General features: G+C 38.6%; 1 protein-coding gene and 1 pseudogene across 2 annotated transcripts in view; one reads left to right on the forward strand and one right to left on the reverse strand.

Annotated features, from left to right (window-relative positions):
* Positions 1-14,779, forward strand: part of NUBPL (NUBP iron-sulfur cluster assembly factor, mitochondrial) — a 215,008-nt gene that overhangs the window by 126,521 nt on the left and 73,708 nt on the right. The window lies entirely within an intron of this gene.
* LOC118726451 lies at positions 8,377-8,924 on the reverse strand (annotated as a pseudogene).

A 14,779-nucleotide genomic window follows, 5' to 3' on the forward strand; every position in this document is an offset into this window, starting at 1 on the left:
ATGGAATCTATAGATTGCACTGGGTAGTATGGACATTTAAAAAATATTTTTTAATTGATTTCAGAAAGGAAGGGAGAGGGGGAGAGAGAACATCAATGATGAGAGAATCATTGATCAGCTACCTCCTGAATAGCCCCTACTGGGGATCAAGCCCACAGGTCAGGCATGTGCCCTGACTGGGAATTGAGCCATGACCTCCTGGTTCTTAGGTTGTTGCCCAACCACCTCGCCACCTCGCCAGTCAATATGGACATTTTAATAATGTTAATTTGTCACAATGAGCACAATATATGCTTACATTTATTTGTATCTTTTCAATTTCTTTTTTTAGTGTCTTACAATTTTCTGAGAAAAGGCCTTTTACATAGTTGATTAAATTTATTCCTAGGTTTTTGTGTGTGTGTGTGTTTTATGCAATTGTAAAGGGATTGTTTTCTTAGTTTTCCTTTCTAATATTTCATCATCAATATAAAAAATGCAACAGATGTCTGTATATTTACTCTGTATTCTACTTTACTGAATTCCTCAGTTCTAGTAGTTTTGTGGTGGAATCTTTAGGTTCTCTACATACAGTATCATTATCTGCAAATAATGGCAGTTTTGCTTCTTCCTTTCCAATTTGGATGCCTATTATTTATTCTTATCTGATTGCTGTGGTGAGGACTTCAGTACTATGTTGAATAAGAATGGTGAAAGTGGATATCCCTGTCTTATTAAGGGAAAAACTGTTTTTCCCATTGAGTATGATTTTAGCTGTGGGTTTGTTATAGATGGACTTTATTAGCAATTTTATATATTGTGGATAAAAAAGCTGTGGTGTATTCTATCTATCTATCTATCTATCTATCTATCTATCTATATATCTATCTATCTATCTTCTTGGGCAAGGGAAACAGAAAAATAAACAAATGGGACTATGTGAAATTAAAAAGATTTTTGTGTGTTTTTTTTAATATAAAGTAGTCTATGGATATCACATATTAAATTAACCGATGGCTTTTTTATTTCTGATTTCAGAGAGGAAGGGAGAGGGAAAAAGAGATAGAAATAAGTATCAGTGCAAATTGTCCCCTTGACCAGGGGATTGAGCTTGCAACCAGTGCATGTGCCCTGACTAGGAGTTGAATTGTGACCTCTTGGTTCAGAGGGCAACACTCAACCAGTGAGCTACACTGGCCAAACGAAACTAAAAAGGTTTTGCAACAAAAAGGAAAATGTCAACAAAATGAAAAGATAACTTGCTTAATGGAAGAAGATATTCATCAAAGAAGCATCCATTATGGGTTAATATCCAAAATTTAAAAAGAACTCATACAACTCAATACATAATCCAATTTCAAAATGGGCAGAAGATCTGAATACACACTTCTCCAAAAAGGACATACAGATGGCCAATAGGCATATAAAAAGATGCTCAACATCACTAATCATCAGAGAAATGCAAAGTAAAATCAGAAATATCACCTCACACTTGTCAGAATCTTTATCAATAAATCAACAACAGGTTTTGGTGCAAATGTGGCAAAAAGGGAAAACTTGTGCACTGTTGTTGGAAATACATATTGGTGCAGCCAGTATGGAGTTACCTCAAAAAATTAAAATTGGGACTGCCTGGCTGGCATTGCTCAGTGGTTAGAGGGTCAGCCTATGCACCAAAGGGTCATGGGTTCACTTCCCAGTCAAAGGCATGTGCCTGGGTTTCAGGTACCTGGGTTGCAGGTTTGATCCCTGGCCCCAGTCAGAGCACATGCAAGAGGTAACCAATTGATGTGTCTCTCTCACATTGATGCTTCTCTCTTGCTCTCTTGCTTTCTCTCATCCTCCCTCCTTGCTTGCCACTATCTTTAAAAATATCCTCAGGTGAGGATTAACAACAACAACAAAAATGAAACTACCTTATGACCTAGTGATTCCACTTCTGGGATACATGTGAATAAGACATATAAGACGACTTTTGAAACGAAAAAAAGTCAACTGAAAATTGGGGGCAAAAGACCAAAATTGCACAAAAATTACTTGCAGATCTTGACGGCAAAGTAAGTCTTTTCTTTGAAGTGGGGAGTAGTCTTATACAGTGAATATAGGCCTAAACCTATGTTTTAACTGTAAAATTAGGGGGTCATCTTATACGCTGGAAAATACGGTACCTGAAATACTGATCAGAAAGAATATATGCCTTGCTATGCTCATTGCAGCGTTATTTACAATAGCCGAGATTTGAAAACAGACCAGTGTTCATCAATAGATGAGTGGATAAAAAAGCTGTGGTATGCATCTTTGGTGTGGCTCAGTGGTTGAGCATCAACCTATGAACCAGGAGATAACAGTTTGATCCTAGTCAGGGCACAGGCCCTGGTTGCAGGCTTGATCCGGGGGGAGGGGGGGGCACGCGTTCAGGAGGCAGCTGATTCATGACTCTCATCATTGATGTTTCTGTCTCTCTCTCCCTCTCCCATCCTTTCCAAAAACAATAAAAAATATATATTAAAAAAAAATTTTTTTAAAGCGTAGTACATTTACACATTAGAATAGTTCTCAACTGTGAAAAAAGAAGTATAGCTTACCAGAGCAACATGGTTGGATCTGGAGAACATTATGTATAGTGAAATAAGCTAGACATAGAAAGACAATCACCATGATGTCAATCATATGTGGAATCCAATGAACAAAATAAACTAACAAACAAAATAGAAACAGACTCATCAGGGTGTAAATATTTCTTTAACGTGTCCAGCTCTGCTAGAGAGTGGCCCAGTTCCTGAGTAGGGGCGGCTGGGGATTGAGAAAAATGAAAGGAAGAGACAAGACAGAGATAGAACGGAAAAGCTGGGACAGGGTGGGACTGCTGCTGCCCTCTTCTGATGAAGAGACAGTGACCAGAGCTGCTGCAGCCTGTTTATTTTATACCCCTAAATACCAGGAGGTTTTCCTATTCATTCATGGTGCTTGGCTAGATTTACATAATAAACCCATCCCCTGGCACCTGGGCTGAAATGAAGGTAAACTGATGACACTCTGCCTTTTGGCAGAATGTGTTCCCAGGGTGTGGCTTTGCTGACCTCCCTGGATTCAGCTGACAATTTAAAGAAATGCCTTCCCTGGGCTCTCTACTTCAGGGAACACACTGATGGTTGCCAGAGGCAAGAGGGGTGAGAGGACTGGGTGAGAAAGGTGCATGGGTGGGATCTGGCCAGCCTGGCCAGGGGAAGGGGACATGGGAGGTTAGCTGGCCTGCCTGCTGTGCAAACTCCTGGTTGAGGGGGCGATTTGCATATTAGCCTTTTATTATATAGGAGATACACTGAGTGGCCAGATTATTATTTGTTCAGAGATCATAATCTGGCCACTCAGTATATTTGAATTCTAATATAGGAATATAACCTCATGTTTTAATCTTGCTCCTTAATTGGAACTTATAATAAACTTTATGTTTTTAGAAATTATCAGTAATGAAAAACAAAAATAATTTTCTTGAATTTTGTTTTATTCACATGTAAAATTAATTCCTTTAAATTGGATTGAAAAAGGGCTCTTTAAAAAAAAAAAAAAAAAAAAAAAAAAAGCCTAAACCGGTTTGGCTCAGTGGATAGAGTATTGGCCTGCGGACTGAAAGGTCTCGGGTTCGACTCCAGTCAAGGACATGTACCTTGGTTGCGGGCACATCCCCAATAGGGGGTGTGCAAGAGGCAGCTGATCCATGACTCTCTCTCATCGATGTTTCTAACTCTCTATGCCTTTCTCTTCCTCTCTGTAAAAAAATCAATAAAATATATATTTTAAAAAAGAAAAAAAGAAAAGAAAAAGGACTCTTACTCAATGTACCTTTAGCTTCTAGCTTTAACAATTTTTCTGTTGAATATGTAAGTTTTTTTATTAAACAAATTTTGTTATTAAAGAGATTAAGACCTACTTGGATTTTTAAAAAAGAGTAATTGATGTAATTTGAGGTCTGTTTAGAAACTGTAAGTTATTATGAAAATACTAGAGGCCCAATGCACTAAATTTGTGCAGAGCAGGCTTTCCTATGGCTGCCGGCACTGCTTCCCTCCTGCACCCTGGGCTGGGCCTCACTCCAGCGGCCACCAGCAGGCACTGGGGACCAGGCTTCCCCGGCAGCCCCAACTTGGTCCAGAAGGATGTCCAGTCTAATTAGTATATTATGCTTTTATTTTTATAGATATTGAGAAAGTAAAAGCAGAAGGTATTACTGCCTTACTACAAGGAGATTTGAAGAGTGAAATTTTTAGACATTCTCTAGAGTGGCCGGTTACCTAAGTAATTAGTTGGTGGTTATTTTATGTGGCTCTTTTAAGCAGATTAGCTCTAAATATTTTTAATGCAGGTTATGGTAATATTTTCTGTCACTCATTTTGTTTCACTTTCTGTATAATTTAAGATTTTTAAATATTTCTTATGAGTGAGTATCCTGATTTTTTTTAATGCAAATACCTTGGTTTCTTGAAAGCATATACCTTATGTTAATATATTATCACCCTGATAATATATAATCAACTTTAAACAGCATGAGCAGTTTTTTTTTTCAGGTCAGATAATTCTTAAAATTCTAGGTATACAGATCTCTGTTCATTTAAAATAATTAGGGTGACATTCTAACCAACTCCTTAGATGCTATATTACGCTAATTCTTACAGTTGAATGTAGGACTAAGCAGAATATTTTTGAAAGAGATCAAAGAAATAACAATCAGAAAGGTTAAAAGGAATAAAAAATATGTGCCTTGCTATTGTCTGGAGGCCATAATTCTGATTTCTCACCTTTCCCGGGTTAAGGATGATATATTAGAAGGTTGATGTCAACTATTTATTTTGGGGAAGGCTTAGCATCTAGATAGGGAGAGTGAAAAAGAAGAAACATAGGGAATATTTTACCTTGAGGGAAGCAGTGGGAATGAAATGGAAATGAGGGAAAAAAAAGTATCTTTAAGGTGGAGAAGGCAGATTAGCAAAGGAATTTAAGGCAAATAAGTAAGAGTCAGTCTGTCTTAGGTCATATATATGAGTATAAAGGACTTACTTTGTATTATAAATAACTAGAGGCCCGGTGCATGACATTTGTGCACTGAGACGGGGATCCCTCAGCCCGGCCTGTGCCCTCTCTCTGCCCGGGACCCCTTGGTGGACATCTCCTGAGGGGTCCTTAGTACTGCTGCAGAGCTGTGAGCCCGGCTTAGTGCTTAGGGGCCCTTAGCACTCACCAGCTGTGAGCCTGGCTTCTGGCTGAGTGGTGCTTCCCTTGTGGGAGTGCACTGAACACCAGGGGATAGCTCTTGCATTGAGCGTCCCCCTGTGGTCAGCGTACATCATAGTGGCCGGTAGTTCTGCTGTTGGGTTGATTTTGCATATTAGCCTTTTATTATATAGGAGGTTATTAGGTATATTGTCTGAAATTTGTATATTCTATATTTAAAGAAGTAGTTTGGAAATATTCTGACTGCATTTTGGAATAATTGATATTTGGAATACAATTTATCATCTGTGAAGATGTTTGATGTAATTAATTTGCATTAATACACTCATGCTTACCTGAAACCGTTTTGGCTCAGTGGATAGAGTGTCAGCTTGCGGACTGAAAGGTCCTGGGTTTGATTCCAGTCAAGGGCATGTACCTTTGTTGCTGGCACATCTCCCGTAGGGGGTGTGCAGGAGACAGCTGGTCGATGTTTCTCTCATCGATGTTTCTAGCTATCTATCTCTCTCCCTTTCCTCTCTAAAAAAAGCAATAAAATATATTAAAAAAACAAACAAAACAAAAGCACTCATGCTTATTCTGAGAAAGAAAAATTCACAGAAATAGAAGTCACTTAATTTTCTTTTAAATAAATGTCAAGAAAAGCATTTAAAAATAAAATAAAGTATAATTTAATTTGTAAATGAACTCAGACTCCTTTTCTTTCATTGGTTCCCTTAAGTGTAAGATATCTCTTTCTCTAATTATTGAGATATTTGATCTGTATTGTAATTTTTTGAATTATATTTGTAGTTATCCTATAGTTGTTTTTTTGTTTGTTTGTTTTAAACGTGAAGAACTGTTTCTTTTACACCTGTTCAGTACTTCAGTAGAGTCCAGTTAACAGGACCAGTGTTGATGCTGGGAAATGTAACCCAAAACTAACATTTGCATAATTTAAAGAAAGGACATTTTATCCAGGAACCCAGGTACTTCTGAATAAGTTATATTCATATATAAATATAGTTCTAAGAACTAATGGAGATTAATAGCATTAGTTCAATTTATACATAAATATAATACATATGTGAATGCTTCATTACACAGGAATGATTTTTTTGGTAATTTTTATTTCACCAATTAATCAGATATATCCTGTAAATGTATATAATCTAAGTGGGATAGCATTTAAAAATTTTTAATGCAGAAATGGTTTGTGACAAATCTGATAATCCTTTTTTGTATAAAATTTTAGGTAATATATCTTTAGAAATCTTGTCATTTAGAAAGTAATATTAATTATTTTTGTTGTTATTGATAAGATGTTGAAGTTAAGTTCTCTTCTTTTCCTTTTATCTTAAACCTTTATATTCTACCTATTACTTTGTAGGAAGAGGCAAGGACCACTTGAATTATATTATTACTCATTTAAAAATGGGAGAATGAAAAATTAGCTTTAAACAAATGAATTGGTGTTCTTATCCTCCCCCAAGATTAGTTGGTTAATACTAATTAACTGGCTAATGTTTTCTTTATCCTGGCTGTTGGTTTATTGCTTGTACTAGAGGGCCGGTACATGAAAATTCTTGCATTTGGGGGCAGGGGAAAGAGGTCCCTCAGCCTGGCCCGCACCCTCTTGCAGTTCGGGAGTCTTTGGGGGATATCCAACTGAGGCAGTCTGGCCTCTCTCTGCAGGAGGTGACTGGTAGGCCAATCTGGGGACAGCACCGGTCAGCAAGTGGCCAGCCCTGCCCCCGGGTACCTGCGATCTGCCGGAGAAGGGAATCCTGGGTCCTGCGTGCAGGGTGAGGCAGAGGCTGTTAGGGGCGATCAGGCCAGCAGGGGAGTAGTTAGGGGTGATCAGGAAGGCAGGCGAGCAGTTAGGAGCCTGTCGTCCCAGATTGTGAGAGGGTGCAGACCAGTTGACATTCCCTGATGGGTCCCAGATTGGAGAGGGTGCAGACCAGGCTGAGGTAACACCCCCCTCCTGTGCATGAATTTAATGCACCAGGCCTCTAGTTGAATAGAACTATGTGTTTCATTGATGAAATAATTTTCATCCTAAAATTTATTAAAGATACATATATGATGCAAAGCTTGGTGGACTTCCTCTTCCTTGTGTCTTCAGGAATCTTTCCTTCCACAGCACAGTATAGGTCACTGAGTTGAGCTCATTTGACTGTGGCCACAATGGTTCTTCATGCCATGCTCCATGTGTGGCATAAGGGAGTCAGATCACGGCCTTCTCACCAGAAGCATGCCACTCTCTACTGTTCTTCTTCACTCTCTCTCACATGCTATAGATCCAGGAACTTCTTCAGATTTGGCTCTTTGCCAAGGCACATTCGATTCTAAGTGGATTTGTTCTTTTTTTCATTTTTCCACTTATTTCCATAGTCAGTTCAGATTTATTGTGGCTTATCATGTGGATAACACTAGCGTTGAGATTATAGGCAATAATATGGAAATGAACTTAGCATAATGTACTTATTCCAGGGACATTTACTTTAATAATTTCGCCTTTGGAATTTCCCTTTCATAATTGTCTTTAGAATGAATTTTTAAGTTACATGTGTGCTCTCATATTTATAGTTCTACTAGAGGCCAGGTGCATGAAATTTGTGCACTGTTGGTGGGTGTCCCTCAGCCAACCCTGCACCCTCTCCAATCTGGAACCCCTCAGGGACTGTTCAACTGCTGATTTAGGTCTGATCCCTCAGGTCATTCCTCTCACAAGCTCTTAATCACTCACCTACTTGGCTGCCTGATTGCCTCTAACCACTTATGCCTGCCAGCCTGATCACCCCCTAACCACTTGCCTGCCTGCCTGATTGACACCTAACCACTCCCCTGCCAGCCCGATCACCCCCAACTGCCCTCCCCTGCAGGCCTGGTTGCCCCCAATTGCCCTTCCTTGTGGCCATCTTGTAAAAATGTGGGGCAGCCATTTGTAATGATGTGGGGGTGGCCATCTTGTTATGTGAGGGCATGAGACTCAATTTGCATATTAACTCTTTATTATATAGGATCTTAAGGGGGAGACATAGAAAACAAGCCTTTCTTTAGTGTCTCCCAAGGGAAATGAGTGAGAGGACACAGCATATCACTAGGTCCTGGGGCATGCTGGTTTTCCTCGTCATAGCCCTGACCTTGCTCCTATGCTTGTCCTTCAGTGTTTAGAAATCATCTAGTTCCCTAATTTTCATTCAGGGGAGAAGGCCACTTACTTTGTTGTGGTATCAGGATCTCAGGGGAGTTGTCATCCTGCAGGATGGTGAGGGGACTTTGCTATTTGATCTTCATCTATTGTGCTTAGAACCTGAAGGTCAGGGAGTCTTGGGGACTCTCAAGGGCTTTTCTGAGCCCTGGCTGTCATAGAGGTTTCTGTGATCTGTTCTGATTCCTGCATGGAAAATACCTGCTTGGAGGGAGCTCAGTCTGACTCCAAGATAGCATCTGGTTCTCAGGGGATAATTAGGCGGGCGAGTCTCCATTCAGATTACTGTGACTCTGAGGGCAGAACAGGCTGTGCAGAAAGATTTGTTTTGGGGATTTTGATCTCAAAGACTTCACTCAGCTGTTTTACCAGTGGGTTTTATTTTGGGGCGTGGAAGAGGGAGAGGTCTCTGCTGATGGTTATAGGTATCTGTGCAATTCCAAAGCGTAGGAGAGCGGAGATCTGAGTCCTGGGCCTGCTTAGGACCCTGTAGCTACTCCCCTGCTGGTAGATTGGGATGTGGGTTTCACACCTAGAGGGGGCAGGATGCAGGACACTAAGTGAACAGGATCTTCCACTGAAGCCAGATGCTTGTGCTCTGTAGTAACTTTGATGCTCTTGGCTGAACCCATCTCAATCAGGAGGAACAGGGTGGGGCAGGGTGCTGGGTCTTAATTTTATCTTTGGGTGCATGGCAGCTCTTCCAGTTTGTTGACTAATGATGTGTTTTTAAAGATATATATTTTATTGATTTCAGAGGGGAAGGGAAAGAGAGACAAAGAGAGAGAAACTTTGATCGGTTGCCTTCTGTACATGCCCAAACCTAGGTATGTACCCTAACTGGGAATCAAACTTGCAATCTTTAGGTGCATGGAATGACACTCCAACCAACAGAACCACCTGACCATGGTGTTTGATGGTATTTTATTTAACCATTCTCCCATTAAAATGGGATATTGATGTTTGAGCCACTTCCCCCCCCACCCCCGCCAAATCTTATTACTGAGCATCTTTGTATATGAGATATATAATTTGTGTTTATTAATTAATCAAATAAAACATGGGTTATGAGATTGCATATATGTGTATGGTGAACCAAATTCTTGCCTTTATGAATTTGATGCTTTTCTAGGTGCCTTTACATTGTACTAAATTTTTCAAACACTGTCCTTTAGTAAGAACAATTAAACTCTATTCTTAGTAAGTTTCCATTTTATAATACAGTATTATCCTATATAATAAAAGCCTAATATGCTAAGTATCCAACCGTTTGACCAGTCGCTATGACGCACACTCACCACCAGGGGGCAGATGCTCTGACCATTATTAGGTTAGCTTGCTCCTGGGTTCTGGCCTATTGGGACTGAGTGAGATGGGCTAGATACACCCTGGAGCCCTCCTGGGGGTCTCTCCCCAGCCCCTACTGTGTACCGGTGGGGTCCCTCGGCCTGGCCTACACCCTCTTGCAATCTAGGACTCTACCCTCTTACAATCCTGGGGATGTTGGAGAGCCAGTTTTGGCCTGATCTCTGCAGGTCAGGCCGAGGGACCCCACCAGTGCCGAATCCAAACCCAGGGCCTCTAGTCAACTATGCTCATTGTGTTTTACAGTAGATTCTTGGACCTAATTCATCTCAGAGCTATACCCTTTTAACAACCTCTCCCTATGTTTCATACATCCCAACGCATTTTTCTACTTGTTTCTGAGTTTGCTTTAAAAAAAAAAAAAAAAAAAAAAAAAAAAAAAAAAAAAAAAAAAGCCAGATAAGTGCTACCATGAAGTATTTGTCTTTCTGTCTGGCTTATTACACTTAGCATAATGCCATCCATATCACTGCAAATGGCAGGATTTCTTTCTCGTGGCTGAATAATATTCTATTGTGTGTGTGTGTCACATCATCTTTATTCATTCATCCATTGACAGACACTTAGGTTGTTTCTATATTTTGGTTATGGTGAATGATGCTATGGTAAACATGGAGTGCAGATATCTATTTGATATCCTATTTTCATTTTCTTTGGATGGATAGCCAGAACTAAGATTGCTGGGTCATATGGCAGTTCAATTTTTTATTTACTGAGAAACCTCCACACTATTTTCCAGCATGGCTTTACCAGCTTACATTCCCATAAATAATGCACAAGTTTCCTTTCTGAATATCCTCGCCAACATTCACAATCTCTTGTCTTTTTGAGGAAAGCCATTTTGACAGTATGAAGTGATATGTCATTGTGCTTTTGATTTGCATTTCCCTAATGATTAGGTAGCGGTATTGAGCACCTGCTCATGTACCTGTTGGCTGTTATGTACCTGTTGGTTATCTATGGGCTTAAATGTCTTTGGAAATTTTCTATCCAGTTCTTCTGTCCTTTTGTTAACCAGATTGGTTGGTTGGTTGGTTATTTATTTATTTATTTATTTAGCTATTGAGTTGGCTAAATTCTTTATATATCTTAGATATTAATCCCTTAACAGATATATGATTTGTAAATATTTTCTCTCATTCAGTCGATTGTCTTTTCATTTTGTTATCTTCTTTGCTGTGTAGAAGCTTTTTAGTTTGATGTAGACCCTTGTTTATTTTTGCTTCTGTTTCCTTTGCTTATTGTGTTAAATCCAGAAAATCATTGCCAAAATCATGTCAAGGAGCTTACCTATTTCTTCTAGGAGTTTTACAATCTCAGTTCTACTTTCAACTTTTTAATCCATTTTGTATATGGTCATAAGATAGGGGATCCCATTCATTCTTTTGCTGTCCATTTCCCCCAACACCTTTCATTGAAGAGATTGTCTTTTCCTTATTGTATATTCTTAGGGAATCAGTTTCTTAAGTTTTTTTTTTTTATTTAAGCCTATCAGAAAATTTAGTTAGTCATTCTGTAATTACCTAGAATTAAATTGAATTGTCAGTTAGTTTTTTTCAGAAGAGGACAAAGGCTCTGAGTTTTGAAAATATAGGATAAAGACATCTTGAAAAAATTTTTTCTAATCATTTTGAAGCACAAGGTAGTATGCATAGGCCTTTAAAAAAAAATGCTAATACTTAACCAGTTATATCTCAGGAACTTTCTTATTTAAGTAAACTTAAATAGTTTTTAAAATGTAACAGGATCCATGAAATTGAATATAAAAATAAACTTAGACTGAGTAGTTCTTGAAAGAGGGCAGACACTGTACTTGTAGCTTCATAGGTAGTTGGTTTTCTTTCAGTTTGATGGCCATAAGTAAACAAGTCTACATCTCCTAGTCCTCATGCTAATAGCACCTCCTACTGTGTAGACTGTAGAACCTAGGGTCTCCAGAACACCAAATAACTGTCAGTTTTTACTTTAAGTGTTTCATGTTTCTATGAATTGACTGTATCACATGAAAAATTTCAGTGATCTCAGATGTTATGAAAAGGAGAGGACAAATTTAGGAGTATTGATGAAAGTTTAATGTGTAGAGCTTTGCTGCAACAAATTATTTGACAATTTAAATACATCCAGGTTCAGTTTTTTACCCTAGAATTAGACTTCTGTGGCACACATTGCTGATGGATATGGAGTAGCCCTCCACTAAGGCAAGAATACCAGTAAGGTTTTTATTTTTACAACAAAACATTTTTGAATTTAAACATCTGATTTTGGAGCACATTAATTTTTGCTTCACAGATATTTGCTGCTGAGTTCAGATTATAATTTTTGGCCAAGTATCTGTTGCAAGCCTGAGATGATTGCTGGTTGAAAGATTGTTAACCAGTCGTTCTCGAGTTTTCTTCATAGATCACTTATGTAGCTCATCTTCATAAAACCATGAAAAAGTACTCTGAGCTTTCATCAAGTGTCTGTGTAAGAAATATGTATACCTCTACTTCTTTTGGAAGATGATGAAAGAAGACTAGGACAGTGGGGATGGAGGTAACTGTTCTGAAAGACAGTATATTGTATGGAAAGAATGAGGGCTGTGGTATTAGAATGTTGCTAGCTTTGGTGGTGGATGTGAAAGTCATCTTTTGGTTGTTTATGTGTTATTTTTTTAAAAGACATTTGATAGGTTCATATTACCTGGCACTATGCTTGGTCTGAAGATACAAAAGTGAATAAGACCTATTCTCTGCTCTTAAAAGAGAGATTCACTGTTTAATAGGAAGTTAGCAGTGTGACTCTATTGTTAGAACATGTTTCCAAATTTTTGCTTTGTACCAAATTTTAGCCTTATTTTTCTTAATTTAAATCTCTCTCCTCCTACTGCTATTTCTTCCTTCCTTCCTTCCTTCCTTCCTTCCTTCCTTCCTTCCTTCCTTCCTTCCTTCCTTCCTTCCTTCCTTCCTTCCTTCCTTCCTTCCTTTTTAATATGTCAGGGAGTTGAGAGAGAATGGAGATATCAAATAATTAATCTAGGCCATTAACACTTTATGTTGACAATCTGGATATATTTCTTCACTCTCATCTGTTGACCTATACTACATTAATGTTTCAGAATTGTTTAGAATATATTTGACTCAAGGAGTTAATGTCTTAAATCCAGATAGATTTTTTTTATTATTATTTAAAAAATATTTATTTGTTGTCTAAAGATTTACATATGTCTCCTTTTACCCTGCTTGACACACACCCTCTTCCCAGCCATTTCCACTCCAGGCAAGCCCCCACTGCCCCCGTGTCTGTGTCCATTGGTCATGCTAATGTGCATGTATACAAGTCCTTTGGTTGCTCTCTAACTACCCCCTCACCTGCCATTTGTTTGTCACTGGATCTATTCTTGTTTATCAAATTATGCTGATCTTTAACCCACATATGAGTTAGATCATATGATATTTATCTTTCTCCAACTTAGCATAATGCTCTCCAGTTCCATGCTTACTGTTGCAAATGGTAAAAGTTCCTTTTTTATAATGGTGTAGTATTCCATTGCATACATATACCACAGTTTTTTAATTCACTCATCTGCTAATGGGCACTTAAGTAGTTTCCAAATCTTAGCTATTGTAAATTGTGCTGCTGTGAACATAGGGATGCATATACCGGTATCCTTTCTGATGGACATTTCTGGTTTCCTGGGATATATTCCTTGAAGTGGGATTACTGGGTCAAATGGGAGTTCTATTTTCAGTTTTTTGAGGAAACTCCATACTGTCTTCCACAGTGGCTGCACCAGTCTACATTCCCACCAGCAGTGCAAGAGGGTTCCTTTTTTTCCACATCCTCGCCAGCACTTGTCATTTGTTGATGATAGTCATTCTGACTAGGTGTGAGATGGTATCTCATTTTGATTTGCATCTCTTAGATTAGGGGTGTCGAACTCAATCAGAGAAGGGGCCAAAATCTAAAATCCAGCTTAAATCGCGGCCGAATGGTTTACTGAACAGTCATAAACTGTCATTGTGATGGAAACGCAGCGGAGTGCAGTGATGACAGCGCAGTGCGGGCCACATTGCAAGGCCTGGCAGGACGGATTTGGCCCGCAGGCCTTGTGTTTGACACATGTGTCTTAGATGATTAGTGACTTTGAGAATGTTTTCATATATTTCTCAACCTTCTGTATGTCCTCTTTCAAAAAATGTCTACTTAGGTCCTTTGCCCATATTATGATTGGATTGTTTATCTTCCTTTTGTTAAGTTGTATGAGTGCTCTGTAAATTTTGGAGATTAAACCCTTGTCTGAAATATCACCTGTAAATATATTCTCCCGTTCAGTGGGCTTTCTTGTTGGTTTGTTGGTGGTTTTTTTTGCTATGCAGCAGTTTTTTATTTTGATCTAGTCCCATTTGTTTATTTTCTCCTTAGTCTCCATTGCCCTAAGAGCTATGTCTGTAAAGATATTGCTATGACATATATCTGCTATGTTGCTGCGTATGGAGTCTTGTAGGATTTTTATGGTTTCTCGTCTTACATTTAAGTCCTTTATCCATTTTGAGGTTGTTGTGTGTATGGTGTAAGTTGGTGATCTAGTTTCTTTCTTTGTTTTTTTTTTTTTTTGCATGCATCTGTTCAAATTTCTCAGTACCATTTATTGAAGAGACTGTCTTCACGCCATTGTATGCTCTTGCCTCCTTTGTCAAATATTAATTGACCATAATTGGCTTGGGTCAATTTCTGTGTCCTCTCTCTGTTCCATTGGTCTACTAGTATATGTTTGTTCTTACGCCAGTACCAGATAGTTTTGAGAACTGTAGGTTGGTAATATAGCTTGATATTTGGTATTGTGATCCCTCCAACTTTGTTCTTCTTTCTCAGGATTGCTGTAGCAATTCAGGGTCTTTTTTTTATTCCAGATGAATTTTTGAAGAGTTTGTTCTAGGTCTGTGAAATATGCCATTGTTATTTTAATGGAGAGTACATAGAATCTATGAATTGCTTTGGTTAGTATGGACATTTTAATGATGTTGATTC

This window comes from Pipistrellus kuhlii, unplaced genomic scaffold, assembly GCF_014108245.1.
Source record: "Pipistrellus kuhlii isolate mPipKuh1 unplaced genomic scaffold, mPipKuh1.p scaffold_m20_p_1, whole genome shotgun sequence".
NCBI lineage: Eukaryota > Metazoa > Chordata > Mammalia > Chiroptera > Vespertilionidae > Pipistrellus > Pipistrellus kuhlii.